The sequence below is a fragment of the Tupaia chinensis genome, unplaced genomic scaffold, assembly GCF_000334495.1.
Source record: "Tupaia chinensis unplaced genomic scaffold, TupChi_1.0 Scaffold000394_1, whole genome shotgun sequence".
Taxonomy (NCBI): Eukaryota; Metazoa; Chordata; class Mammalia; order Scandentia; family Tupaiidae; genus Tupaia; species Tupaia belangeri.
Genome location: NW_006159896.1, coordinates 2,677,157 through 2,683,646, shown reverse-complemented (window position 1 = coordinate 2,683,646; position 6,490 = coordinate 2,677,157). Strand labels below are relative to the sequence as shown.

Here is a 6,490-nt window from a genome sequence, read left to right as displayed (position 1 = left end):
GCGGTTCAGGAAAACACTGCCTATGGGTTCAGGAACCTGACCCTCTGGCCTTTTGTCTGGATGCCGATTGCCTGCTCTGAAGAAGCGGGCATTCCAGAAAGCCGAGGTCAGTGTTGGATGGCGGACAAGCCCTGTGTGTCTTTGCTGCTCCTTGGAATCGCAGTGTTTGGGCCCGGGAGAGGGGAGAGCCTGGCCAGCAGGCAGTCACTTGCGAGGAGGAGATCGGTTTCACTGACATCATTAAAACCCCTCTCTCAGGTCACATGCTGGGCAGTTTTCTCAGGCTGTTTCCCTCCACTGCACCAGCCTCATGTAGGCCCCTGTCACCCCTCGCCCAGGGACGCAGCAGCCTTCTCAAGTCCCCTTACATTCGGTCCCACTCCACCAGCCTCTTTGGAACCAGACACATCTTGCTAGAGCCGAAGTCTGACCCTGACCCTGTCCCTGCCTCGCTGAGGGTTCTCCATGGCTCCCCACTGCTCCCAGATGCTTATCTGCCCGCTTCATGCAGCGACAGCCTTCCTGGTTTTCCTTCCCACCTCGGCTCCTCCCCACTGGCTGTGGCCTTTGCCTGGAAAACTCTGCTTCTCCGTCAGGAGACCTGAGCAGGTGGCGCTCCGGGGTAGTGTGGCCTCCCCCACTCGCCCTCACAGCACCTGCCGCTGCTTACATGTAGCACTGTCCACCCTTGGGAAGACTCTCTATGTCTTTTTAAAGTTTGAATAATCATTTGTTCAAAGTCTATGTCCCTCCTAGATTATAGACCCCAGGAATTCAGAGATCATGCCAATAGTCTTCGCCCCTGCCTCCTGGGACCTAGCACGGAGCCTGATGCTATTGGTTATTTGTTGAACATGTGGAGGGTGCAGTGGAAGTGTTAGTAACCAGACGATCCCATTGGATCCCCTGGACTGCTATGCATTACCACCTCCCTTTGTTCAAAATACAGAACTAGGCTGTAAGAGAGGGTCCAGGTGTCCTCCAGCTGGGGCCAGATGTGGGAGGATGGCTCCCAGCACGAGGCTGATCAGCGTGGACATCAGTCAGCACGGAAGTCAGGGCAGCTCTCTCGTCTTCCTGCTCTAGGTTCCTGCTCCGAGTTCATATTCGTTGTTTGCACTTCATTTCCTAGTAATTGGTCTATCTGTTGTAGAGTCCCTGTCACAATGGAAACAGAGTGGAAAAGGGCTTCCCCTCAACTCCGTTCATGATGGAGAAAGGACAGGGCCAAGGTGGGAGGTCTTCTCTGGGCCCTGGAAGACCTGCCTGCAGGTTGAGGGAGCCCGCGGGGGCAGGAGTTGGATCTGAATGTAGGCACAGGCCTGCGGCACATTTGATCCAATGAAGCCAACACTTTGCAACTTCAAGACTTATTTTTCTCTTCCCCTCTTGAGCATGGATATGACATTAGTTCTGGTAAGAAACCAAATTTCCTTTTAAACGAATTAATAACACAAAACAGAGCCTTTGGTGAACAGCTGTTTTTGTCCCTGGAGACTCGACGCCTGGTTGTGATTTTTGTCTGCGAGGAAAAGAATGCTTGGACTCTTGTCCCAGGAACAAGCACATGATCCCCGGCAGTTTGGTGTAGTGGGAGGATTGTAAGCTTTGGAAACAGAAAGGTCGGTCTTGAAACCTGTCTGTGCTGTGTGGACATGAGCACGTTCCTTCATCTCGCTGTGTCTCCTTTTCCTGGTCTGTAACATGAAAATGGTACCATGTCAAATGTAGTGGTGATTAAAGGGGACTGTGAGCAGAGGGCCTACTGTGGGCTTGGCACATGCAGACACTCATAAATTGTTTCTTCACTTTTGTGAGAAGTTAGGGATAATAAGAAGGAGAAAATGAATAGACAGGGATAGTAATAAGGAGGAAATGAGTAGACAGGCTAATTAGTCAAGTCTGGAGGGGCCGGGGCCCATGGTCTGAAGCTTCCCGAGGGTAGGACCTTTTCTGTCATTGCTGCGTCTTACAGTCTAAGCATTGAGCCAGCAGTGGCTGGTAAATTATAGGATCAGTGCTTGTCAGTGCTTGCTTTATGGACAAGAGGCAGATAGAAAAGCCTAAGAGCTTGCACTCGAGTGAGAGAGACCTAGGTTTTACATCTGTGTGACCAGTCAAGTCACTGATCTTCTCTAGTCACACTTTCTGTAACTGGAAGTGATCATGTGCCCACCTAAAAAATACTGGCCCTGAAGACTGACTGCGATTTCCTCTAGCTTTATCAAGGTGCAGTTGGGGTGTAATAATAAACCATGCACACCGAAGCCCGTGCTTGATGCGTTTTGATGTATATGTATGCATGAGCGCATCACCACACCACGTCACCCCAAAAGCTTCCCCATGCCCCTTTGCAATCCTCGCTTCTTCTCCCGCTCTTTCCTCTGTCTTCTTGAAATCAGGTGATGTATTTCATTAAAATTTCTCTGTCTCGAAGTTGTTTTGGCTATTCTAGTGCTTTGCATTTCCATATGAATTTTAGGATCAGCTTGTTAAGTTTTATCAGAAAAGCCTATTAGGATTTTCACTGTGATTGCATTAAATTGGAATTGGCCATCTTAATGATGCTGAGTCTCAAGAACCATGAACACGTAAAGTATCTCTGTGTTTAGGACTCGTAACACAGTGTATCTCCCCATGTCTTTTAAGTCTTCTTTCATTTATTTCAGAAACATTATGTAGCATTCAGTGTAAGCTCTTACATGTCTTGTCAGATGTAGCCCTAAGTATTTCATCTTATTCCTAAGCATTTCATCTTCTCTGCTGTTGTAAATGTTATTTTATATGCAGTTCCAATTGTTCATTATTAGTTTATAGAAACACATCTGACTTTTATAAATTGCTCTTATATCCTGCAACTTTGCCAAGCTCACTTATTAGTTCTAATAGTTTTTTTTTTTTGTACGTTCCATAGCATTTTCTATACCAATGATTTCGCTGAATAATGACAGTCTTATTTGTGTCTTTCTTTTTCTTGCCCGTTGCATTTGCTACAACCTCTGGTACAGTGTTGAGTAGAAATGGTGAGAGTATTGTAGATGTCGTTGGCTTGTTCCTGACCTTAGAAGAAAAGTGGTCTTTCATACAAATAATGTAAGAATTATGAAAACCTGGTTTATATAGCGTATCTCCTGATCCACGGTCTGACCATCCTGTCATGTTCTGTTCCATTGGTCATATCCTGAATGACAATGTTTCCCACCAAAGGGTCATTGGGAGAATGGTCTGTCAGAAGTGAGCCGATAGAGGGACCAGCAGATGGCATAATGGTTACAATGCTAGACTCCCACATAGTCAACTGTGGTTTGAGACCCGGACCTGGTGGCTTGAAACTCATACCAGGTGCTGTGCATGCATGCCTAAAATTCTGAGAGGAGAATGGAGGAGAAGTGACTGCAGCGTGACCATCCCCCGGGAGGGTGATTTCTTGCTTTCTATCTCTGTCTGGCAACCACATGTGCCCTATCACAAACATTTCTGTTTAAAGAAACAAACCAAACCAAACCAAAACAAAACAAACCACCAAAAAACCCCTTCTGCAGATGTGTGTGCATGTGTGCCCAAAATCTTGAGAGAAGAATGGAGGAGAAGGGATTGCAGTGTGGCCACCCCCCCCCCCCCGGGGGGGGGGGGTGTGTGTTCTTCTCCCTGCCTGGGGGGTGATTTCTGCTTTCTGTCTCTCTCTGTCTCTTCAGCAAGCACATGTGCCCTATAGCAAAAAATCTCTCTCTAAAAAAAGAAAAAGAAAAAAGCAGTGAGCAGATAAAAGGAGGATGTTAGAAACGGTTAGAGCTGGACTCCAGGTATTGTTCACTGTGTCTGAGCAAACAACTCCCTAACCGTTAACAATGCAGTGATAGATTCTTGTCTGACGTGTAAATTTTGGAGGCTTAAAGGGCTATCCTGGTGTAAAAGTGGTATTAAGGAAGAGTGTGCCACCCTCTGCGGACCCTAGAGGCCCTGGAACAAGGCTCCATTCACAGGTGGTATTGTCTTTGGGAGCAGTGCTGCAGATGGATAGAGGGTCTGAAGTGAGGTCAACCAGTGTCTCCTGAACCGTCTAGGCACGGATGAAGAGGAGTTTGGAGTTTTTGCTCATGCAGACTTTCTTCTCGCTTTCTTCTTCTTGGGGGGGGGGGAGTTGTTTCTTTCTCAGTTTGCTGGCCAGAGAATGAAGATGGGGAGCTAGTGCTGGCTGTTGAATTATCACCTGACATAGTAAACCCTCCACCCTGTCTTGCAAACAGCCCCTTCTTTTTGGCTCTTCTGTGCTGCAGAACAGCTGCGGCGGCACTGCGGCTGGGCCTGGCCGCTCATGTTTGTGTCTTGGAGAAAAGGGGAAGTGCAGCAGCACCCCATGTTAAGGGCTGAGACAAATGTATAACCACATGTGTCTACCTTATGGTATCACACCGAATGGCTGATGGTCCTGAGACCCCTCTGTGCTCCACTGTTTATCTCTTCCTCTCTCCTCACCCCTGGCAGCCACTGAAATGGATATAAAAGAAATCTATTAAACTACGAATCTTTTTACATCTCCATAGACTTGCCTTTCTCAGGCTGTTACATAGTTGGAATCATACAGTATGACACCTTTCAAATTGGTTTCTTTCACTTAGTACACTCAGTAGTATGCATTTAAGTTTCCTCCTTGTCTTTTCATGGCTTGACAGCTCATTTCTTTTTAATGCTGCATATTGCACTGGCTGGATGTACCACAGTTTGTCTGTTCATCTGCTGAAGGACATCTGGGTTGCTCCCAAGTTTTGACAATTATGAATGAATCTTCTATAAATAGCCATGTGCAAATTTTTGTGTTGACTTTATTTTAACCCATTTGGGTAAATGACCAAGGAAAGTGATTGATGGATCATTGTGGAAGGTTTTTAACTATGAATTCAATTCTTTAATAGATATGGAAATACTCAGGTTATGTACTTATTTTTTTAGTGAGCTTTGTGGTTTTCCACAAGTTATGCATTTTATTTAAGTTGTTAAATTTTCTTTTTTTGGAGAAGTTTTTGCACCAGAAAGACAGAGACAGACAGAGAGACAGAAAGCGAGAAATCACTCCCCAACACCCAGGGGAGATGGCCACACCGCAATCCCTTTTCCTCCATTTTCCTCTCGGTATCTTGGGCACACATGCACATGCGCCTGGTGTGAGTTTAAGGCACCAGGTCCGGGACTCGAACCACAGTTGACTACATGCGAATCTAACGACATAGTGGTTATGCCAACTGCTGGTCCCTAAGTTGTTAAATTTATTTCCATGAAATTGTCCATACTATTCCCATGTTATCCATTTATGTCTGTAGCTATGATGATGTCCTCTGATTTCTAATAGGGTCATTTGAATGACCTTTCTTTTTTCCTGCTCGGCTCAGCTAAAAGTTTATCAGTTTTACTGATCAAAAAAAAAAAAAAAAAAAAAAAGAGCTTTTGTTTCATGATTTTTTTATTTTTAAATTTTAAAAAATCACCAGAGAGCATGTACACTTGCCAAAGAGAGATGGAGAGAGAGAGTGCGTGTGCAAGATCACACTCCTCAATGGGGCATGGTCATGCTGGAGTCTCTTCTCCATTTCTCAACCCTGTCAGGATTTCAGGTATGCATATATGCCCAGTGTGTTTTTCAAGCTACGAGGGCCAGGATTTGAACCACCGTCAACCATGTGGGATCTAGCTCCCTTACCCACTAGGCTATGGTACTGGCCCTCATTATTTCCTATTGATTTTCTGTTGTCTAACACATAAATTTATGTTCTTTAAAAAAAAAAAAAATCCTGGACCAGCCAGTGGCAAAATGGTTAATGTGGCTGGAGCCCACATGGCTGACTGCATGGTTTGCATCCCAGACCCACCAGCCTGAAAAACACATGGGGCATGTGTGCTCAGAATCCCAAAAGGAGGGATAAATGGAGGGGAAAGGATTGTGGCATGACCATTCTCCCCCCCGCCCCCCACCAGAAGTGCTTTTACAATTTCTCTCTTTTTCTTTCTGGCAAGTACATGCACCCTCTGGCAAATTTTAAGAAGAATTATTTCCTTTCTTCTGCCTATTTCGGTTTAATTTGCTGTTCTTTTCTAGTTTCTTAAAGCAGAAACTGAGGTCAATGATTGAGATCTTTCTTCATTCCCACTGTAGGCTTCAGTGCTATAATTTTTCTTCCAAGCACTACTTTAGATTTGTCTCATACATTTTGGTATTTGGGACTTTCATTTCTATTAAGTTCAAAGTGTTTTATAATTTTTATTTTAATTTCTTTAAGAACCATAAATTACTTGAAAATATGTTATTTAGTGTCCAAATATTTGAGGATGTTTTAGGTAAATTTCTACTTTTGATTTCTAATCCTTTGTGGTTAGAGAACATACTTTATATGATTTAAATGATTTTATTGAGACTTATGGCACTAAGTATGGTCGATCTTGGTAAATGTTTGTTGTGAATCTGAAAAAAATGTGTATTCTGTTTCTTTGTTTGTTG

General features: G+C 44.5%; 1 protein-coding gene and 1 pseudogene across 15 annotated transcripts in view; one reads left to right on the top strand and one right to left on the bottom strand.

Annotated features, from left to right (window-relative positions):
• LOC114008805 (ubiquitin-conjugating enzyme E2 E1-like) overlaps positions 1-4,217 on the bottom strand; it is a 9,701-nt pseudogene extending 5,484 nt beyond the window's left edge.
• Positions 1-6,490, top strand: part of RALGPS1 (Ral GEF with PH domain and SH3 binding motif 1) — a 284,196-nt gene that overhangs the window by 70,905 nt on the left and 206,801 nt on the right. The window lies entirely within an intron of this gene.